This window comes from Chanodichthys erythropterus, chromosome 15 (assembly GCF_024489055.1).
Source record: "Chanodichthys erythropterus isolate Z2021 chromosome 15, ASM2448905v1, whole genome shotgun sequence".
Classification (NCBI taxonomy): domain Eukaryota; kingdom Metazoa; phylum Chordata; class Actinopteri; order Cypriniformes; family Xenocyprididae; genus Chanodichthys; species Chanodichthys erythropterus.
In genome coordinates, this window is record NC_090235.1 from 14898348 (window position 1) to 14923023 (window position 24676).

At 35.1% G+C, this 24676-nt stretch overlaps 2 long non-coding RNA genes across 2 annotated transcripts; both read left to right on the forward strand.

Moving 5' to 3' along the window:
- The first annotated feature begins 296 nt into the window (after positions 1-296).
- On the forward strand, positions 297-3569 carry LOC137037639 (uncharacterized). The gene is made up of 3 exons (XR_010897302.1): positions 297-573; positions 1654-1721; positions 2141-3569. It is a non-coding gene; the product is annotated as an uncharacterized lncRNA (long non-coding RNA).
- Positions 3570-10517: 6948 nt separating this feature from the next.
- LOC137002190 (uncharacterized) lies at positions 10518-14571 on the forward strand. Its single transcript, XR_010891785.1, has 3 exons — positions 10518-10843; positions 11485-11616; positions 13304-14571. It is a non-coding gene; the product is annotated as an uncharacterized lncRNA (long non-coding RNA).
- The last annotated feature ends 10105 nt before the right edge of the window (positions 14572-24676 follow it).

Consider the following 24676-nt stretch of genomic DNA (forward strand, 5'->3'; position numbering starts at 1 on the left):
ATAGAGCGTACATTAAAACAGATGTGTGCAGAAGCAAGAACAGCTTTTCTCCCCTCCGACACTTACAGACCAGAAAGAAAGAAAACGGGGAGAAACAGAGACAGAAACATCAGGCTGATAAGATTTATCTTTCAGAAGTGCAGTCAGTCTTTCTCACTATTGGTGTAGTTTAGTGCCCTACACACACACAGTAACTGAGATGAACAGCATTGCTTCTTTGGTTAGCATTACTGGAACTGGTTTTGGAAAACCCCCAACTTTGAAGGGTGTGGCCTTATCACAGTATAAAAGAGCAAACTCGCCTGCTCTAAAGCACAGATGACTAAACAACCCATGGTAAACTCAGATAATTGTAATTCCAACAGCTTTAAGAAAGAAGTTTTTATAGGACACTCATCCCGGGGCAGGAGCAACAAGACTGATCTAGAGGCAGTAGAAACAGACTCGGCGGTTCCATCGATTGAGAGCGATTGTACTGTAGGCCGGCATACAGCAGTCCCTCATCAAACACACGAGTTACTCCAGAGTGTCTCCGGAGCTCCTGCCCCGGGCGTTCCTGCGCTAACAGCCGCGGTGAGTGATTCTGATCTGTTTGATTTAGTTTAGCTTGCTTTTTAACCTGTTCACTGTCACATTCTGCATATACAGCACAGATATGAACTTTAATAGTTGTGATTCATGAATGCTTTGGAATACAGACCTAAGCTTCAAAAAATCAAAGTGTATGAAGTTATAGAAGCTTACATTTCCTGTGAAACAAATCAATAATTTTTTAAAGACAAAATATATGTTTTACAATATAACTTGGCTAGAAAGTCAAAGCCATGAATCTTACCAAGTTGTGTTCTAAATGTGAAGTTGATATCACAAAAATTGTCAAACATCTCAAAGAGGCACAAAATCACCTTTTTTCTATTTATTAAAAGAAAATCATGGGACGTGTTCATGATGTTCTGCGCTAGACAACACACAGCTCTTATATATTGTTGTGCTAGTGTTAGTTTAACTGCTTCTATTGAAATGTTCAGTGAACGTAAGAAATGTTTTTTTTTTAAATGTGTCACATTATGCAGTGCATAAACAAAACATTTAAAAATAAGTGGTCAAAGAAATGTTTGTTAATCAGTGAATCAGTCATCTAATGTTGTGTGAGATTACTTGTCTAATGTTTTTAAGTGTCACTATTATAGATGAACAAACGCCCCACTATGAATGACGAATCAAAATCCAAATTGCCTTTTACTTCACTGCAAAAAATGATGACTTACTGTCTCATTTCTCTTCTCCAGTAAATGCACATCATACATCTAACATAAATAAACTACAAACTATATATTAAAATATACATATAAACTGATATATTCAGATAGTTGATAACATAACATAACAGTGATTATACAAATGTAAGAAATAAAATAGAAATATACAGAAAAATCAGCATTGCATTATAAAATAAAAAAATATATAATAACACATTAAATTTACTCATACCTCAAATAAATAAACAAGAAGCAAAGAAACGACAATAAATATGCAATCTGTTGAGATATTAATTTAGATTTAACTGTTTAAATACTATTCTACTGTGTTTGAAGATTATATAAGGATAAAATCATACTAACCATTGACTCTGATTCCTCTGTTCCATTATAGAAGAAAAGAAAGAGAGATGAATCTGATGAACCTGAAGTGAAGGACAAGAAGCGCTTTAAGCCCAGAAGGTAAAAATGTACAAATTGAATGTATGTGCAACAGGACTAAACACACTGTGACGGTATTTGGACTTAAAAGTAAGATCAAATACTAGATTAATTACTAGATACTAAACTAAACTAAACCTTGAGACATATGAACCATTACACCCCTAGTGTTTGAACGGGGTATATTTGTAACTTTGAGTTTTACATGATCATTAACAAACACATGAAGATGTCAGCCTAACGATCAGAACGCTAAATCTAAAGAAAGAAACAACACAATCAAACAACAGTCATTTAACCTGCAGTTATGAAAAGGTGAAAAACAGCTGCTAAATCCAAGACAATCTGCGTCTGCTATACTGTTATTAACTGTGTGAAGTCAATTATATCATCAACACACATCTGATTGTTCATTTGGTTTCAATTTCAATGTTTTTCAGATTCTTGGATTTTTTGAAGAATGAAGAGAAGCTGTGGATATACGAAGATGAAAAGGGCAACATCAGTATTATTGATTTGAGTGTGAAGAATGAAACTTTAAAAAAAGTACAGAAACTAATTGATTTATATTTGCCAACGTGTTGTTTAAATGATCATACTCACTTTCTTAAAACAATTTTTTTTCCCATCAATGAAACTATGTCTTCAGAAATTGTACACTTTATAAGGCGCTTTAAAATTGATAAAACGGTTGATTTAGACAGTCAGTTTGCCTTTGCAGTGATTGAATTAAGAGCGGGACGACCTATACCTATTGGACCCTTTACACCAGAAACTGTGGGTCAGACTACACAACATCCTGACAGACATCACAGTGAACATAAATGCATACAAGATATAGATAATTATTTTAATAATGACAAATTTAGGAGAAATATTAAAGCTGTACACATTTTTACTAAATTTAATCCTTGTTCTGGCATTAAAGGAAATTGTGATCCTTGTATGATCAAATTAGCTAATTTGTCTAAAGGAATGTATAAAAATAATATAGATATGAACATTACCTTCCAGGACATTTATGGTATAACAGGCCCTATAGTAAAAACACTAATGAAACTAAGTGATAAAGACCCTTTAAATAAAAACATAGTTAAATTTAAAAACATACTTTCCAAACAGTATCCTAAACCAAAATTTGAATGTGTCCTAGGAGACAAAGAGCAAAATTTAATTAAAAATTATATCTTACAAGAAATTAAGAAATTAATTCCAAAAACAGACATTAAGTTAAATATTGAATTTAATAAAAATAAAATGAAATCAGATGAGTTGAAGAGTTTTAGAAAAGAGCAAACTGATAATATAAAGATACAACTAAAAAAACTGAATGTTAGTGAGGAAAATATTAAAAAAATTTGTTCACTTTTTAATTCTAAGTGGTATAATCTTAATGAAGAATATGAAAAGTTTATATGTGAGAAGCTCAGTGATCACATTAACAGCTTTAGTGTTAGATTCGTTTATGAAAATATAAAATCGTTTTTTCCACATTTTAAGCTGGAAAGAGTAAATTTATCTTTAAAAACAAACTTTCAAATTTCAGTTGAGGATAATTAGAGTATATGATTACTGCTTTTGTTTTCACTTGTTTATCTTACAGTTTTCTGGATTCAATGATTTAGCTCAAACCTTAGACTCCATGAAACTATTAATCTGTTTTTCTTCTCTGGTCATTTCTTGTTGTGATGTTGTGTTGTGCAGAGGATCATGTGTCTCCATCTTTATAAATCCACCTGATAAAGACGAGATGTTTCCATCTAAAGACACTGACAAACTGGTGATTCTCAATCTCACTGCCAGTTAGAAAACACCTGCTCAGTGTCATTCTCAACAAACACATTTATTCAATAAATCTATTTCCTTTCACGTCGTCTCCTGTTTTCTCTGTTTTCTTGGCTGCAGGAAAGTGAATTTCAGCTCTCTTAACCTCAACTCTATCAGCCTGAATCTAGAGAGATCTTTCAGCCAGATAATCTGGACCAACACTGTGTTAGTATATAATAATAATAATAATAATAATAATAATAATATACCCAACAATCGACCACAAAGCTGTGTTGGTGATTGTTAAAGATTACTACTCTAATTGAATGCTAGCATTGTCAACATTGTAACAGGGTAAAGAGTTAACCTGTTACAGGGGTGAATTTCTTCTTCTTGGCCACTAGAGGGCAATAGAGAGAGGACATGGTTTCCAGGTTTGGATGGAGTGTGTAAATTAGTAAAAGATATTTAGATATGGTATGCACGTGACGTCACTGATGGCTGTTATGCTGCGGTTACGCCCACTGAGTGGCAAAAAGATGGAGCGGCAGCGTGAATGCAGCGAAAAACACACAAAACTCATCCAGAACGGGAAAGAGCTTGTGATTGACTGTACAAATAGCTTTGACACAAAACCTGAGCTATATATTTACAGACTGCCGAAATACACAGAAAAAAGAAGCAAATTTATCGCTGCAATTCACAGAAACAGCTGGACTCCAGCAGAGAAACACGGATTTGCTGTTATCATTTTGTGTCAAATTGCTGGATTTTGAGGTAAAATCATACTGTATATATTGTATTGTTATATATCGTGTTGACAACTCATCTATTAAATATTTACCATCTTATATTCTGCATAATTGTGTGTTTTTAAATAAACACTGACAAAAACTACACAAGTTTCAGGGCTGGACGGAGGAGCTGTGGAAGATGAAGAAGCTCCAGTGTCTTGTAAACGGGTTCAGTGTATTAATGCAGACATACATTCATCACAGATTTACTGACTTCTGTTATTTGTGCGAGCTCATATAGGGAGTCCCGCTCACACATAACTATAACAATACCAAACACATATCCATAATTACACAACTGCATCACCCACGAACAGCAAACCAAATTACCCGACATTATCACACAAAATAAATCCCACAAGTACAATGCACTTTCCGTGGCAAACATCCAATGGGTTTACCCTTACAAAAACGTTTATTAGTGCTATTAGTATACCTTTTTAAAACTAAAAATAGAAAAGTATACTTTGTCTACTTTTTTATGTACTTCTTAGAAATATACTTAAAATTATACTCAAGTATACTTGACATACTGACAGAAAGCTCTAAGTATATTTGGCCTTTACTTGTACTCAATCTTTTTATATAATTGAGTTCTTGTCTACATCTAAATATAAATTCATTAAGAAAACAGATATGTTCCTAATTATCTGAATTCTTGTGTTGGCTAGTCCACTGGTAGTGTACACATGAATTTACTTCAAATCTCCTCTTTCCCTGCCATTGACTGAATTTATCAGTCAATCAGTGTTTTCACTGTTTTACGGTAGGTGGCGCTATTACACATTTTCTGAAAGATTAAAGAATCTCCAGATCAAAACTTGGGTAAAGAAGAAGCTGAAACATGCAGTATCATGTTATAATCATACACATCTGTACATTACAAACATTAAACAGCATGTAAATCAAAACTGCCTAATGTTACTGAAGGAAATGTGGACTCAGGACTGTGAAGGACTCAATCTACTCCATCTGTATTTCGATCCTTGTTCTGAATCCCATTCGGATGTCGTCTCTAACAAAAACACAATTTCTCAGATTTTTGCTCAAAAATCCAGCGTCAGCGTCAGTTCTGGCAGGTCACGTCAGTCGAGCTCACATCAGCTGACTCCTTATATACAGTCATGTGACTGCAGTGGTTCAACCTTAATGTTATGAAGAGACGAGAATACTTTTTGTGTGCAAAAAAAAACAAAATGGCATAATTTGATAATTGATGAATAAATTAATTTTCCTGTTATCACTGTTAAGCCGCTTTGAAACAATATTGTATAAAGCACTATATGAATAAAGGTGACTTTATTTCTCATTGTTTTGTCTTGTCACGTGATACTCTTCTGTATTCTCATTGGATCATTCCCATACACAAATGTTATTTATGTAATCATTTCATCATTCATTCATATGTCTTTGTACTATATGTGTAATACGCAAATTAGAAATACATGTTTATTATATATATAGCATATTGTTTACATACTATGTATCAAAAAAATTATATGGATTTTACATATAAAGATGTATGTAAAATGAGCTGGTGTGCACGTGCATTTTGAATGTATGCTGGTTTATTGTCAGGTGAGGGATGTGAGGAGGACTCACACACATTTATTATATGAAACAATCAGAGGGTCATCTGGGAAACAAAAGCAGCTTTTCCATGTTTTGACCACAAGATGTCGCTGGTGTGCACGGTGCTGAAAAACTTTGAGTAATGAAACCGCTTGTTCAGGCACGTGATCATCCAATCAGCCAATCAGCATCACGTGATTTTATTCTCCTGCATCTCCAGATTGATCAGATTCACGGCTCAGTAAAGCTGCTCTACAGCAGATATATATTAACAGTGGAGATATTTGTTCTTAATGACCCTACAAGTTCAAAATATTTATTTATTTTTTAAATATTTTAAATATGTGGGAAGAACAAACATTAATATTGGTTAGATATTGTAAAGTGTTGCCTGTGTACTTGAAATGTTTAGATAGATAGATTATTCTGATAGATTCGCCTCTTTAATCCAGTGAAAGTCTTTTAGTATAATTGAACAAACGTCCTTCAGCTCGTGCTTCACGTGTCTTTGAAATCTGCACTGATTTTATCAAGCAAACGTAAGAATAACTTTGATATTGTAATGTAATATTTCAGGTTTACTTGATTATCCAGACATCATTTATGATAAAAATCATGAGTATCAATTATGATCATCAGGTTTATCTCTCAATCATCATTGTATTGAAAGACATTATTGGCAGATATTGATATTTATATGTATTTTATGTCAGTATCTGTTATAAAGATCTCATTGATTTCCATTACAATCTTCAGAATATCATATTAATATCAGCAAACAGCATGTTTTTGATCAGTTTGAGTCTCTGAATGAAACTGAGCTGTTTTTCCTCCATATTCTCACATAAAACACACATGCAGAGTTTTATTAATGTTTCAATAAACTTCCATTTCAAATCATCTGATTTCTATATTGTGTCATTAGTCAGGGATAAAATGTTTACAAGTTTGAAGGATTGAAAGCATTGAGTCCCTAAACCAGTCTCTTGTCAGCAGGTTATGACAGTGTAAACCACAGAATGTTTTCATCATAATCATCAGTCAGATATGTTGAAGAGCTGCAGTAAATCACAGTATTACTGCAGTAAACACCGTCAGACTCGAGCGGCCGCAGGTATGAGGAGATTCTGGTTCCTGTAAAGACACACCTTGATTCTTCTGAAGATATTTGACTGATGATGATGATGATGAAGATGATGAGGATGATGTAAAGAGTTTGTGCTGAAAAAACATCAAATGTTCAACCGTTTGAATAGATTTTTCTGACTCCATTGGCAGATATTTGTTCTTGTTTTAATCACAAACTCACTTCATTCTGATGATTTTTCATTAAACAAGTCTTAATATCTTCAGTCTCCAGTAAATGTATCTTGATTTAAGAATGTTTAGATATTTGTGCTGGAAAACAAGACAGAAAGTGAGAACATCATTTTTCTTGCAGTGTGAAAACATTTAAAATAAGTTTATAAAAAACAAATATTAATGTATTAATCAGTGATCCAGCAAACAGAGGAAGAGTTTCTGTACAGTTGTGTGAGATTTCATGATCATTTGAGCTAAAGTCACTGTGAACTGGACAAACAGAAATGAGTTTTTGTGTTTTTAACAATGTGTTCAAACAGATAAACATGAATCTCCTTCATCATCCTCAGATTTGATCATATTTGTGTCTTTTGCTCCACTGTGATTCTCAACTTGGACATTGTTGTATATTATGGTATAAATATTTTATTCTGATGACCTTTCAACAAATTAGACCTCGTTGAACTACTTTCTCTGTGGCTGACATCAGCACACGTGAGTTTCTGTCGGTGTGATTCACTTTACAAGACACAGAAACACAATCTGTGGCCACTTGATCAACACAAGAGAAACTGTTCATTTGTTGGTGTGTAAGATGATATATTCATGACTTCACTGGATTTGATGAACAGTTTTAGTTTGGACTCACAGGGAATGTTGTGGCAAGGTTCTCTCAAAGTTATGAACAAACGTTCCTCCAGTAATGTTAATAGAAAGTTATCTGGTCTGTAATAATGTTCTCAAAGTTAGCACAAAAACATTATTTACAATGTTCATGGAATGTTTTTGTTTTGTTTTGTTTTCTGTAATGTTTCATTTGGATATTGTGTAACGTTTTCAAATGTTACTATTTGCAGAATATTCAAAGAACATTCAAAAGTAACGTTCCTGTGTTTGAAGAATGAAACAATGCAATGTTTCCTCTATAACCAAGTTTAAAAAAACAAAAAAACTGGAGAGAACATTCAGAAATAATGTTTTCAAAATGAACGGGAAGCTCTTCTGGAATATATTTGTTAGCTGTGGAAATGTCTTGGGTTTGTGTGGACTGACTGGAATCATCAGGGTTGTGAAATCAGAAACTCAAGTATGAGGATTTGATCATCTGGGCAGCATTCTTTCCATCGTTCAGTGCCTGAAGGCACGTGTTAATGGAGATGAACAGCATTGCTTTGTGTTGTGATTTGAGTCATCAAAACCTGAAGGGTTGATCCTCATCAAAGAGAAACCATTTACCAGCTTTTCATTTTACATTATACACCAAACTGACTTCTTCCAATTTTTATTATCACATAAAACACGTAAAAGCACAAGCGTGACAATATATACAATGTTTACATAAACAATAGAAGGAAACAAAAATAAACCGGGGAAAAGGACAAAAGTGGCACCAAAGAAAAGAATAAAACAAAAATCAACTCAAGTTTAATGTCTAACCTAACTAATGAACAGGAAATTAAGAAAAGCAAGTCTTCATGTTTCACGCCATAACTATACTCTCTAAATATATATATATATATAACCAGATCTTTGAGAAATGCATTGCAATTCGGTACATCAGCCAAGACAATATTTACCAGACTCTGAAACATTGCGGGTGTGTTTTTGAGCCCAAAAGCCATCGCTGTATATTGAAGGAAGTTATCTGGGATTATAGATGCTGAGATGTCTGATGCTTGTGGTGTAAGTGGGACCAGCCAGTATCCTTTCAGCATATCCAGTTTACTAACAAACGTGCAGAACCAATGGTGTCTACACAGTCTTCCATGCGCAGTAAAGGATAACTGTCTGGCACAGTCACAGCCTTTAGCTTGCGGTCATCGGTGCAGAATCTAAACGTGCCATCAGATTTAGGCATGAGCAAACATGGAGAACTCCAGGGACTGCAGATGGGTTTGGCTGAACCATTCTCCACCTGATCACTTACCTCCTGACGCACAATAGATCTCTTGACTGTATTCACACGATAAACATGCTGCTTAATAGGGCGAGCACCATTCACAATAATGTCATGCTTTTGTCTACGAACATCACCAAACAAACACTTCAAATCAGAGATTAACTTAGTGATGTTGGGTTTCTGGTCTGAAGTTAAATGATTGTGGAGTACGACACCGTCCTCGTCAACACCTGAGATACCAGGAGCGGCCGTCAGCTCTACGGCTATCACGACAGAAGAGACGACGGGCATCAGATTTCATCAAAAATATCTTAATTTGTGTTCTGAAGATGAAAATGCACGTCAGCATGTTTCTGATCAGTATAGGCCTTAAATGTTTAGTTGTGTTTGAAAATGTCAAATAAAAACCTATTTAAACGCTCATCACTGCAGTGTTGTGTGTGTTTCAGGTCTGATGTGTTTCTGTTTCCTATAAACTGACGCCTGATTCTCTGAAACATATTTGACTGATGATGATGAAATCAATAACCAGACCTGTTCATTACAGTTCCTCAAGAAATACTCAAAATCCAATGGAAAATAACACTAACTGAACAATCTGCAAGTTTATATCCCTGAATCCACTCACTTCTGTCAGGGATTATGATGTTTTAAAGTGAACATTCCCAGAATTCAGAGCGATTTCAGTGTGTTTGTGTGTTTGTTTCACAATGAAACCGAGAGCCCAACCCTTACACCACAGATTCTGAACATCAGTCAGTCACAGAAGAATCAGTGTGACTTTAAACTACAATATTGACTTTTAATATGAATGTAATGTGAGGTGAATCCCCATCACAGCAGTGTTGCTCAAAAACACTCCTATAAAGTGCTTTGATAAACATGAACACATTCATCCTCCTCAGAACTGAACCAGATCATGATCAGATGTGGAGATTTGACACCATTGTGATCATTTTAGCTTGTGTTCAGAAAGTTATCAAGGCATTGACTTTGATTAAAATGAAATGAATTAAAGACCGGCTCAAGGAAGTGCCGTCAGTCGTTGTTCATCACCCGATGAAAGTGAATCACGACGAACAGCATTGTTTGGTTTGACACTGATGGAACAGGTTTAGGAAATAAAATAAAATGATATCACTGAATAAGAGACACACATGTCCAGTTGTGTTTAAAGACGGTTTATTTTCTTGAAAGAGAAGGTCAGCAGATCCTGATGGTGAGGAGATATTCTTCCTCTCGTATAGCCTCGTCTCTCAGTGTTTCTCCTCGTGTGGATCATTCTTAGACTGGTTCATCTTCTGTCTTTGGGTGGAGGCCCTCCGGTCACGTACAAACACCCTTTACTCTCATATTCTGAATTCTTTAAATATATCAAATATTCCATTAAACCCACACCTTTAAAGGGCGTGGCCTCAGCACACTATAAAGAGCAAACTCACCTGCTCTAAAGAAAAAAATAAAGAAAAAAATAAATGAAGAATCAAAATATTAAATCAAATAATTTATCTAAGCTCCACTTAGATAAATTAACTCAAATAATTAGTATCGTAATTATCATATCATTTGTATCAATTTTTTTGTATGGTTTGTATCATAGCTTCAAGGAAAGAGGTTTTATAGGACACTCATCCCGGGGCAGGAGCACCAAGACTGATCTAGAGGCAGTAGAAACAGACTCGGCGGTTCCATCGATTGAGAGCGATTGTACTGTAGGCCGGCATACAGCAGTCCCTCATCAAACACACGAGTTACTCCAGAGTGTCTCCGGAGCTCCTGCCCCGGGCGTTCCTGCGCTAACAGCCGCGGTGAGTGATTCTGATCTGTTTGATTTAGTTTAGGATTAGCTTACTTTTTAACTTGTTCACTGTCACATTCTGCATGTACAGCACAGATATTAACTTTAATAGTTCTGATTCATGAATGCTTTGGAATACAGACCTAAGCTTCAAAAAATTAAAGTGTAAGAAGTTATAGAAGCTTACATTTCCTGTGAAACAAACATATAGAACTCATTTTTTAAAGACAAAATATATATTTTACAATATAACTTGGCTAGAAAGTCTTACCAAGTTGTGTTCTAAATGTGAAGTTGACATCACAAAAATTGTCAAACATCTCAAAGAGGCACAAAATCACATTTTATCTATTTAGTAAAAGAAAATCGTGGGACGTGTTCATGATGTTCTGCGCTAGACAACACACAGCTCTTATATATTGTTGTGCTAGTGTTAGTTTAACTGCTTCTGTTGAAATGTTTAGTGAACGTAAGAAATGTTTTTTTTAAAATGTGTCACATTATGTACTGTGCATAAATAAACATGTTTAAATCATTTAAAATTAGTTGTTTATTTGTTCATCATTGAAGCAGTAAATGATACAGAGGAACAGTTCATCTAATGTTGTGTGAGATTACTTGTCTAATGTTTTTTAAATGTTTCCATAATAGATGAACAAACACCCCGCTATGAATGACGATTCTATAGTAATGGACTCTGCGGTTCCATCCGTAGAGAGAAACCATGCTTCTTTACAACTGATTTTTTTTTGTTTTTTATTTGCTTTGGTACTATTTTCACAGGTAAGGTGTATATTTTCAGAACTCTTAGTACAAAACTCCAAACTGATCACACTTGTAACACAGCTAGGCGTCAAAACCTGATCTCATGCTTTCATTCTAGTTGTACAAATTCAGTTTCAAACACAAGATCGTTGTTATGTGTAACGAGAATATTTGGTTTAATCACTGAAACACAACAGTATGATCTTCTTTCAGTTTAGTACTTTTAACAATCAGTTCATTCAAATGCAAACAATGCAAGATACACATTTTAAATCACACGTGATGCTGAAATAATTACAGTTACACATGCAGGCTACAGCAGCCACACCATGTATCAAAATAAAATACTGTATTTTTGTATTTTAAAAATACTAAAAAAATACTTTTACAAGGAAGCATTAAATTTCTTCGCAAACCTTCCATCAACTGTCCTGTTTGGTTGGCAAGGGCAGTGACTGTTATATTGAATGTATTTTGCAGTATTAAATACGCGACTTCATCAGGCTCTGAAAATTCTTCACAAAGAACACAAAGAATGGCCTTCTCAGCTGCCATAGTTGCAACTCTTGTGTCACCAGAACAGGGTGTTCAACGCACCTCTGTTTCTGTTTAAAAAATGTTTTGTCGGGGCTGAACGCAACCGTGATCGTTGTCATGTGGTGAATCCAGCCAATCGGGAAACAGCTGTGTCGTCATCAGAGCTCTTGAGATGCTGCGCAGAATGAACCAGCCAGCTGCTCTCGAACCGCTCTCGCAGTACTTTGATGCCATACGTCACAGTCACATGGCGTCGGTCTCTCAACAAAATTTCTAACCAACATGCACTGCTTCAAGTCAGGCGCCAATCGGTCTGCATTAAGTTAAACACACTTCTAATTATTTCTGTTTTCAGTATAGAACCTATGGGATCCGCACCCAACACAAAATGAATCACGAGTATTCGCTGGGTCACATGACCGTAAATGATAAAATTACTTCCTTGAAGTGTGGGAAGTGTGTCAAGGGCGCAGGTTGATGTTTTAAGGTGCTGTACTGTTTCTTCTAACAAGTTGCCATCAGTTACTTCGAAATCAGACATAATAGCTACTTTCTGGGGTAGTGATCTGTGCTGATCGCCTTTCTGATATTATTATTATTGATTATTATAATTATATTATTGATTTCCTCAGAGAAGAAGGAAGCAAACTCACAGCATTTGCTGTCTGAGAGCATTTCACTGGGAATCTGACTTGGGGGGTTTGTTAGTTTCTCTACAGTAGCAAAAAGAGTGCGGGTGTTGTTTAAGTTTCTGTTTATAATATTTGAGAAGAAAGTCTGTCTAGCTTTGCCTAATTCCACATTGAAAGCATGAAGAATATCTTTATAGATGTTATAATGGATTTCAAGTTTTGTCTTTCGCCACATGCGCTCAGCTTTTCTGCATTGTCTTTTCATATTTTGCACTGCTGTTGAGTTTCTCCATGGTGATTTTTGTCTGCCACTCTTCTTCCTGACTTTCACAGGAGCAATGTTATCAATAACATTCTGTACTTTTGAGTTAAAAGAATCAAGGAGAAAATCAACAGAGTCTGCACTAGTATTCTCATTCAAGCTTCGCTTTTTGACAGCAATAGATTGGACTACATTGCTTGATGTTTAAAGAGCATATTTTTGGTTTTCTAATAATTTATTATTTCTGGTTTCTGATTTCTGGTTTTGATTATAGATTTCTTTTTCTGCTGAGGGAGTGCCTGTGGAGTCCAAGAACATGGAGGGAAGCCCTGCCCAAAACCCAAATGACCCTTTATGTAATAAACTAACATCTTTGGAACATATTATTAATCAAAATAAAAATGCTAAAGTTTCTAAAGAAAAAAATTATCTTGAAGAAAAATATAATGACATTTTTAATAAGTATATTAATATGCTTAAAATAGACATTGATAAATCCAATCAATTTGCTTTTGTGATTTTTATTAAAAAAGATGGCTCATATGATGAAGTTGATTGGGACAACATACCAGATAGCACTGAAAAATGTCCAAAACTGTATAAGCCAAAAGGTAGAAATAAACACAGTGAAGATGATATATTTGATTTACTAAAAGAAATTCTTAGTAAAAGTGATTGTCCATATAAAGAAGCACTGATATTTTCTTTAAATAGTCCCTGTTTAGCAAGACCCAAAAAAACGTCCTGCACGGATCAAGCCGTTGATATCGCAGAGAAACTACATGAAAAGCATGGAATGAAAATGATTATTGGCTTTTATAAGCCCTGGGGCATTAATGGTCCATATGAAAAGATTTTACCTTATAAACTTCTTAATGTTTGCACTTATACTTTTGAGTCCCAAACATTAAAAACCAAAAATATAAGTGTCTCCAGCAAAAAAACAGAAAAGAAAAGAGAAGCTGATATGAAATTAGTAGACCCGATTTACAATAAAGTAATTCCAGATGCACAAAATAAACCATTCTCAATGGAAGATATTATAAACAGACCAAATGATGATATTCAGCCATTTTTTAAGAAAATATTCAACCATGAAAATAAAGAAAAACTTAAAGAAAAAGTATTGAATTTATTTAGTCATGAAAAAAATCTACATAAAACTTTTGATGATTTCAAAAAACATGGTTTAGAAATGTTTGAGAAATGTATGGAAGAAATATTGAAACTTTTAAGGGATGATTATAATTCATATTTATCTGATTCTTTAATTGATTATTATTATTATCCAGATTTATATGAAGAAATCTTCAAATATCTGCAGAATGTTTTTTTCCCTTGGTGGGCTGAAAAAGTGGAATGTGCATCCAGTAAGTTTTTAAATGAGGAAACCAGCTGTTTTCTACAAGAAAGTGCTGTTTGTCATTCCCTTACAGACATAAAAGACATTGAACATTATTTTGTTATTGGTTATGTCAAAAAAGCCAAAATATGAATATTTGAACAATGCCTATGTTGATGTAAACATTTAAATAAACTTGCAAACTGGACCCTGTGTTTGTGTTTGTGTAATATTTTGTGTTTATGATGACCTGTCGATCAGAATAATGAAAATGTTTTGTTAGAGATTAGAAGTTTGTGCAATTTTCTGTGGAAAACAGTGTTCCCTTTTGAAAGGGAACTCTACACTGCGTTTGAAGCACATATGGGAAAGCCTTCGCGTGAACCGGTGTCTGAAAAACAATATCAACTCACGACAATCCTATTGGCTGGTGACAGCTTATGGTGTCATCATTGCGTGACCCGGAGCAGCTAGAGAACCAGTCAGTATCTCATCGTCTTCAGGGACTGTTTTGTTTGTTTGAAGCGATATCAAACCGATATTAAGGTAAGACAATTTATGTCTGACAAACGTTTCAGGAAGTGTGTGCATCCATGTCCCATAGTGTTGAGATCTGATCACACACATAACTTATAACGTTCCTTCTTGATCTTTATACTGAGATTGAGAAGGCATGGAAGGACTTGTATTCAGCTCGCATTCATCAACATTAGCAGGTTAATTCTTTAGTCAAGATGATGAAGAGAAAGAGTCCCAAAACTGTTAAACAGACTAACTCATGTAATCCAGTGTCAAGAAGGCAATGAAACAACGTGTGAACACAACAATACAGTCAACTGAATACAAGGAGGAACTTGAACATATAATGATGGCGAGCAGGTGTGTTGATGGCATGAGTGTCCAGAGTAACTCAACTAGAACAAAGGGAACAGGTGCTGGAGAGAAACTAACTGTCCATGGAAATGGAGCTAAACACTAACAGAACGTGACACTTGTGTTGCTGTGAGATCTGTTTGTTTCATTTCTATCAGTATATAGACCTGCAGTGGAAGACTTCAGCTCCAGCATGAGGATAAATGTCACTTTACCTCATTCCTGAGACCTTGGCATTAATGTATAATATATACAGTACTGAACATGATTTTCTCATTTCCATTGAATGTTGTATAGTTGATATTCTGTTAATAAAATTTTGTTTAATGTGGAAAAAGGTTCTTCCCCTTATTAATTTCAACAACAGTTTATCTTTTTGTAAAATGACGAGACTCTACCATAACAACACTGAGATTAATTGCTTGTACGTGTGTTAGTTCCTCTCATCAGGCGAGTGTGTGTCGGACGGCATCTCTCCTCTGACCCGACGCACCAGATACAGAATTTCAAAGAGTGTTAAATAAATAAAATGTAAATGTAAATTGTTTGTCTTCTGACCAATCTGATGGATTTGAGGTTCAAAAACTGATGGTCAGAAGACAAAAAACTTCCTGGATAAAGGAGGAGTCAGTCTGACGCACACTCACCTATAAAGAGCAATAACACCATCTCTAAACTACTGAACAAACAAACCATGTGACCACGTCAGGTGACTCTACGGCTCCATGCGTTCAGAGGAACCGTGCGGCAGGCCTCCGTATCTCTGATGATTCGGTCCTGATGTTTCTGATGTTTGAGAAAATCACAGGCAACAACACAAAGTTGATTCTGAGGTAAGCTGATCTAATAAATCAAATGTAGATGATGAGAATAGATCAAACTGCCAAATATTATTGTACTGTTTTCATCAAAATATGGTGTTTGGGCTACAAAGTGCTCTTGTTGTTGGGCTAACAAATTATAACTAGTAAAATATATTATCATTAATAACCTAAACTATCTGTCAAAATGTCAGATTGATTTTACGAGGGTCAGCAGCTGACAGTGACAGTTTAATGGGATGATTTACAACTCTGATTGACAGGTCATCAGATTGAGGGTCAGATGGATTTATGGTTATATTTATGGGGGTTATATCTCTGTGAACATGTTTCCTTTGGTTGTTGGAGTTAAAGACACTCAAGCAAGTTTTACATTTTGTCGACCCCTCAGTGTCAGGATCAGAGTTAATCCAGACAAGAAATCTGAGTCAAGACATTCAGAAAGACCATTTAAATAACATGTCTGGGCATGTTCTTTTTAGAACAATAGTGTGTGTGTGTGTGTGTGTGTGTGTGTGTGTGTGTAGTCCTACACAAGATACTGTTCTTCATTTCTTCAGATATATCTTCACTGCAAAAAATGCTGTTCTTACTTAGAGTTTTTGTCTTGTTTCTTAGTCAAAATATCTTAACCCTCTGGAGTCTGAGGCTGATTTGGGGCCTGGAGAAGTTTTGACATGCCCTGACATTTGTGCTTTTTTCAGTTGTTCATAAACATATAAATGACAAAAGTGTCATTACACTGTATTCAGCACAAACTAGGCTACCATAATATGTGAGGAACATGTATGTACATGTTTGTGTTTTTGAAGGAATAACGTTTATGCGTGGTTATTGAAAAAAACAATAATCTTAAGTCGCTGAAATAAGGCCAAAAAATATATATTAAATCTTTGTTCACAAGACTTCTGGGTATTTGAGGTTGTAGACTAGAGTTTTTGCTTCAAAATCATGTAAAAATTATAATGCCTACTTTTTGTCAAGAAACACAGTATGCGTGGAGGCGTGAATGATCATGAATAATGGGCCATTCTCACCTGAGAAGACAAAAGAATTGCTTAAAGAACCTCTAATGGTGCTGCATATTAATGAGGCCTTTCAGTCAGGTAGGCTGTGAAAAAACCCTCTGTAATCATGTCTCAGCTCAATTTAAAATAATGGTATTCTATTATATTCTTTAAAATATAATGTATTTCTGTGATGCAGAGAGTCTGACTATAGCTTTTTAGTTTTAAAAGCATGCACATTTGGAGAAATATTGATGGATTCTCATATGTTTATGTCAATTTTCTATACAGATTTTATTCTATACAGAGTTTATTCAATATTCATTCTCATCACTATGAGCGCTGGTGTTTTCAATTCATACTTGCAGCCGGAGGGCACTCTCTGTGCACATTTAGTCCACAAATTGGCTTAAAAAATTGGCTTTTACATACAGATAAACACTTTTCAAGACAATAAATACACGATTGAAACGATGAATGCATGTATTGCCTCTGAATTTGCGTCTGAATAGCGCTGGCTCCGTGGGTGTGGCCGCATTAGCGGATAATGAGCTGAATCACGGATTTCTGACATGGCTCTCTTTTCATACAGATTATATAAACACAGAATGTTTGTTTTCGATTTGACTTGCACGATTTAAAACCTGACATTTCAACGTTTCTTTAGACATAAGTTTAATTTTTTTTGTCATTAGTATTCACTAAGTTACAGTTCATTTTCTGAGAACTATCAGATTGGAGTTCGTTCAGAGGGAGACGAGAGATCACGCATCATGTTAGTTTTCTTTATTTTGCAAAAAGCACAACATTTTGTTTTTACTCTGAGTGTATATAAATAAAAGAAGACATTCTATAGTTTCAATTGATATATTACTTATGTCTCTATGACAAAAATGACGGAGTATTTTAAGTCTGTTTTGCTGCAATGTGAAAAAAACCCTGCAAAATGCGCTGGCGCGTTTTCAGACCTCAGAGAGTTAAAGTTCTTGAATCAAGAAGCATTTTCTTGACAAGTAAAAAATATTTTCTTGTTTTCAGGAAAAATAAGTCAAAATTGAGTGAGTTTTTCCTTAAATCAAGCAAAATAATCTGCCAATGGGGTAAGCAAAATAATCTTATTTCAAACCAAAAATAAAGTATATAATCTTGTTTTCAGTTTGGATTAAGATTATTTTGCTTGTTTTAAGGAAAAACTCACTTAATTTTGACTTATTTTTCCTAAAAACAATACAATAAATCCAGAAACAGAGCAAATAGTCTCTGGCAGGTGAGGGTGGATGCACAGACGGGGAAGGAGGTCTCCAGGGCAGATCCGAGGACACTAGGTGTCCTGGCGGGTCGGGAGCCTTGGGACACAAAGGCGGGTCAGGAGTGTCGGGTAGCCATGGCAGTTCGGGAGCCCCACCCACAGGTATATGGCCCCCCCAAAATTTTCTTGGGGATTTAATGGTGGCAGTGGCGGCCTCGTGGGTTAGAGTGGGCTCATGGGTAAGGAGCTTAGGTGGCGCCAGCAGGGCAGCCATTGGTCCGAAGACGCTGGCAAAGCGGCCATCTTGTCTGTAGATGCTGGTGATGCAGCCATCTTGTTCGTAGGGACTGGCAAGCTTGAGTTCGAAGCGGCCGGCGGAAGCTTAGGAATGCCAGCTGCTCATACTGAAGTCAGCGGTGGAAATCGTAATAATCGTAAATCCAGAAACAGAGCAAATAGTCCAAAGGGCAGGCAGCAGAGAATCGTACACGGGGAACAGACAGGATCAGTAACAGACAGACAGACAGGCAAGATAATAACACTCAGAATTGCAACCGGTAAACAAGACTTCGCAAAGTATGTGAGGGTGTGAGTGGTTTAAATAGTCCAGATAATGAGCTGGGTGTGGTGATTAGTGATTGGTGGAGTGAGTGCAGGTGATTGCCAGGGAGGATTGTGGGAAATGAAGTCCGGGAATGACTGGGAACGTGACATGTTTATTCATTTGTTTTTACTAGAGCCATAATCAAGAAGAGAAAGGTGTTTTCCGGGGCCTACAGTCGGCAATCGAGTGATCGGTGGAGAAAATCGTCAGTGTTTTCAGCTGAGGTGTGTTTCTGGTCATTCACTCGTTTGTCACGTGACTCAAGCTGCGTTTCCACTGCACACAGCATCGCCCCCTTGTGGCAGTGGATGAACTTTCATTTTGATCACACTCGGGAACATGGGAGAGAAGCACATTCTCACTGTCTCAGACTAGTATCTCCATGCAGTAGTATTATTAAACATTTTACTGTAACATTAACATTTTTAACATAGATGTTGATATAAACTAACAATGAATAAAGGTGAAGAAGTGCAACAGCAAAAGCTGTTATCCTCCACACATTCATTATAGTTGAATGAATATATAAATACAAACAATAACAGCTATGCATAGAGGACAAATGACTGACAGTAATTTTGTAAGAAAGATATGGAGAACACCATTAAAAATAATAAAATACAAATATTAAATTAATTTATTGCTTATTTAATAATATACATAAAAGTATCAAGTTTTTCTGACAAAGTTAAACAAAACATTATTAATAAATCTCACCTCACGCAGCTCCTGTGCGTCTCTCCATCAGGAGTGAATGATTCGGCTGTCGTGTGGGAAGACAGCGTCGGAGTCGTTCCTTGTCATGTGACAGTGTCAGCCGCACAGGGATAGGCTCGGATTGTGCGTTCACAACATGTTATAATTACTGTATTCATGAATTAAAAACTGTAGTCTGAGCTTAAACTCTGTGAAACACTGTAAAACATAACTATATTAATAATTTAACACAATAACTCTTTAAATTACCTGTTTCCTCAAATAAACATCCTAGAAGCAAGAAAACTATATTAAACACACTAACTGTGCAGATATTCAAGATCAACAGCGCTTTAGACACGAAACACTTTAAAACATTAAATTCCTCTGTCTCTCTCCACCTCTTTAACCTTCTGATCATTCTGCTCATTTCTTCTCACAGAACTACACAATCAGAGTCAGTTCAGTTTCACACATCCAGGGAATTACTCTAATCACATCCACAGCTGACAATCTCAGGCTTGAGTAAACGTTCACTAAACACTTCACCTGTAGACAGTAACTGACCTCTCCTCTTCTCCATTTACACTACACCTCACAGGCACATGGTTTCAGTGCTGATGACACACAGATCTACCTTTCATTCCCATTAGACAGCTGCGAGGATCTCAGACATCTCGGCACGGATGAAAGGACATCTCAACCTGGCAAAGACAGAGCTTCACATCTTCCCAGGCTCTCCAGCAGAGATCCGACAGCGTTTTCAGACAGGGACAGACCGAAGAAATGAACAGTACAAGGCCTTGTGTTTCCCTCTGAATGTGTTAGCTCATGAGCGTATATGAGTGTATGTGAGCGTATATGAGCGTATATGTGCCATGGTTTTACAGAGATCAACAGCTTTTAATAAAGAGGCTTGTTGACATTTTTCAATTATGATATAAATAAATATTCCAATATTCCTGTAGATCAAACTATGTCTTTAAAGATTTTGGAGTATATAAATGATAATAGAATATATTTTATGGAGGTTGACTTTGAAAAACCATAATTGGTTTTCATTTACCATAATTGTGTTTAAAAATGGATCACATAAACTAATCGGACCATTCACACTAAAAAGTGAATATCGTCCTGATTTAAAACATACTGAAGAAAAAAGTATTACAGCAATTGAAGAATACTTGAGTAAGAATAAGAATATTATAGATGAGCGACAGATTGAGTCTATATTAAATTTCACTAAAAACAGCCCTGTTTAGACAGAAAAGATGATGAATCTTGTACGAGTAAGTTAGGTAATTTCTCTGAGAAAATACGCAGTACTTATAATATAAAGGTTCGCAATTTCTTTGAGTACATTTTTGGTGCAACAGGGAGGAATATATTTAATGAGATACAGGAACTGAGTACTGATGAAGATCCTTTTATTAAAATTACATTACTATGGTTAAAAGAAATGGTTAATGAAGAACATTGTAGATCAAAATTTAGATTTTCACAGATAAACCAAGAACATAGAAAGAAATCAGATATGCGACATAATATCATAAGAGAAATTAAGAAAATAACTGATAAGAAAAGTCATTTTTTCCTCTCTTCTCTACACAAATTTGAAATAGTTTTTCCCAGTAATCCACTGACATTAGATGAGCTGAAGAGCTCTGGAAAACATCGGGCAGATGAACTGAAAATACACGTGAAAGAACAGAATATTAGTGAGGAAATTAGTGAAAAAGTCTGTTTGCTTTTTCATTCTGAATGGTGTAAACTAATAGATAAAGAATATATGTTTAATAAAGAACATGATGAACTAGAACTTAAAGGGAAAAAATATAAAGAGTTAGAGTTTAAACATCAGAAGCTCTGTGATGTCATCAACGCTTTTACTGTAAACTTCGCTCTCAATGATATGAAGACCGTCACTAACCATTATCATCTGACAAGAGTAGATTTGTTAGGGAAGTTTAAATTATAATATTTAGATGAATTATTATGCATATATTACTCATTCTTTCTTTTTATTCTTTTACTGTATTTTTTTTCTTATTGTTTTTTGTATTTAATTTTACGGTAATTTTACAACAATATTGCATATATAACTATCAGTCTGTTGCTGCATAATCTTACTTTGTGCAAAAGATCATCGGGTCATTTGTATGAATGAATCTGCAATCATCTTTAATTTGTTTAGCGCCTTTAACAGTTGCTTTCTCAAAGCGCAACAATATTAACACAAAGTACAGAGCAACACAAAAAAGAATAATAATAATATAATAATAATATAACAATTAATTAAAAGTGATCCTGAAATAAAAGTTTTAAGATGTGTAAGGCCTTATTTCCCTTTGTCTCCTGTTTTCTGTTCTTAGTGAATCTCTAACAGAGAATAAATGATTATTTTTAAGTTTACTGAGCGACGTAAAGTGACATCACATCACTGCTCTAAGAGAAGAATCCATTCATCATGGCTGTTACGACCCTATGGCTGTGTTTCTGCCTATTTCTGTTTTTCTGTGAGTGTCTGTCTAGAGACATCATCCTGATTGGCTTCTGCAGGCTGATTGATGCCCTGTCCTGATTGGTGCTCAGTACTTTTAAAAAAGCATGTCATCACTTCCTCTATAGGGAGGAGGATCTTCTGTTTTGTTTTGAGTGTCTGGTTGTGTAGTGCAGAATCTGTGTGTGTTTAGAGTATTAGAGACTGAGAGTTGTTTGATTGTTTGTTTGAATCTAAATTGTTTGTAATTGAGGAACTTTGTTATATTTGACCCATTTGCCTGTTTTGACATTGAGTTTGAATTGCACTTTCAGTTTTGGTTGCCTGGTTGAATATATTGTAAATACTGATTATTTGGGAAAGTAGGGAGTCTGACGCCATTTTTGTTTATTGTAAACTGTTTAATCTTTGTTTTTTGGTTAGGGAGTTAGGTTTGTGTAATGTATTTTTCTTTTCTTTTCTTTTCTTTTCTTTTCTTTAATTTATTTTTCTTTTCTTTTCTTTTCTTTTCTTTTCTTTTCTTTTCTTTTCTTTTCTTTTCTTTTCTTTTGGGTTAGGGTTTAGAAAAGAGGTTTTAAAAACAAGGAAATTTTGTTTGTTATTTTGGCCCAGTCGGCTCTTGAATCTCAAGTCCCAACTTTAAAGTCAATAAATATGTTATTATTCAATTTCAGTTCATTTCTCTGAGTTTTTCATGCTGCACACTTTCCCCTAGACGGGGCGTAACAATGCTGGACATTGAGCAAACTGAATGGAAATCAAAACAGGACTTTTAATCAAACTTTAATCAAGTAAGACTATTATTTACTATTATTTTAATTATTATAGCGTTAATGGCAAATTACAGTCATTCTCATTTTTTTAGATGGGGAAAATTACTGTATTTATGCAGTATTTTTTTCTGTTTTCTTACATTACATACAAATTCATGTAAAATTGCATGAATAATCATAATCTGTAACATATGGCTTGTTATATTAAAGGTTGATATTCTTAGTAATCTGTTCAATAGGATAAGCAAAATAATGATATTTCAAACCGAAGTCGATTATTTTTCTTACCCCACTGGCAGATTATTTTGCTTGTTTTAAGCAAAAACTCACTTAATTTTGACTAATTTATTTTATGAAAACAAGGCAATTTTTACTTGTCTAGAAAATGCTTCTTGATTTAAGAATTTTTCACGCTGCTGCAGACGCTACTGTGATGAAATGAATAAACATGCATCTGTCATTGTGTTTTCCTGTTTACCCTGTTTCCAAGACTCAAGAGTTTGTTATGGTTTTTGATTTGAGTCATTGCATTGTTTAGTCATCATCGTTAATGTTTGATCATCTCATTATCAAAAAGCTTAATTATTGTTGAATTAGTCAGACAGCATTTCATCATGTTCAGTTTAGGGTCTCATACAGTGAATTCTGTAACTGCCAAACCACTGCAGTCAACGGCTGAAGTTAAATCAAATCTGCAGACAAATGTTGTAACTTGTAACTGCGATTCTGTCAGTGTTTGAATAAGAGTTACTGTGGACAGAGGAATAACCCTAAACAAACACTGCAGTGATACAGATCATCACAGATGTGCACAGCTGCAGTTAGACATGAGACTGGCTCTAAAGCAGGAATTTGTTCAAATGTGAAAGGGTAAGTATAGACAAGCATGTTCCCCTAACCCTAATTTGATAGGTGCATATGTGAAAACACCATTTGACCAATTAATTAAATGAAAATAAATGTACACATTTGCAATCTTTAGTTTAAAACAAGGTTGTTGTTTTTTTCTTTCTGTAGTTGCAACAGTACTCTGTGTTTCTTTGAGTGTGATTGGTTAATCTGAACGTCATCCAAGAATCTGGCCAATGACAGTGGTGGTTTCGATTTTATTCATGAAAACATCAGCTCTGGAATCCACCGTCTGTCACACTGAGGCTGTAGTAACGTGAACGATGAAAGTCTTTATTTAATCCACAGAAGTACATTCACAGGAGAAATAAATGAACACTTTATTTCAGGGTGACATATTTACATGAACTTACTCCAGTAATAACAGTAAATTCTGCATAATTACAGGTAACTTAACCAAACCCTATAGTAAGTAGATGAAGTTAATTAATGTTACTCATTCCTTATTCGAGTACAATGTAACTACGTCAGCTAAAATAAAGTGTAACTGAAATAAAACAACCACATTTACAAAGATGATACCAAAACAATGAACAAACTACATCACACTGGAAAACTAGGTAAGTTTATTTTTAGGCAAGGCAAGTTGATCTATATTAGCACTTTGAATGATCATTGTGCATGAAATCTTTACAGAAAAAAAGCAACAAATATATAAGAATAAAAATGCAATGCATATGAAATGAAAGTATCAGTAAAGCAGAGAATGCTCCCCTCAGAGAGTTTCAGTCAGAATATTTGTTCTGTGTATTTTATAATTTGTCTCTTATTGGCTGTCTTTCTCTGTGGTTTTCTCTCAGCGCCTAAATAATCTGTCGGACGTCTCCAACAGATCTGATATTTCACCTAAAATCAGCCAAGTAGAGCTGTAGG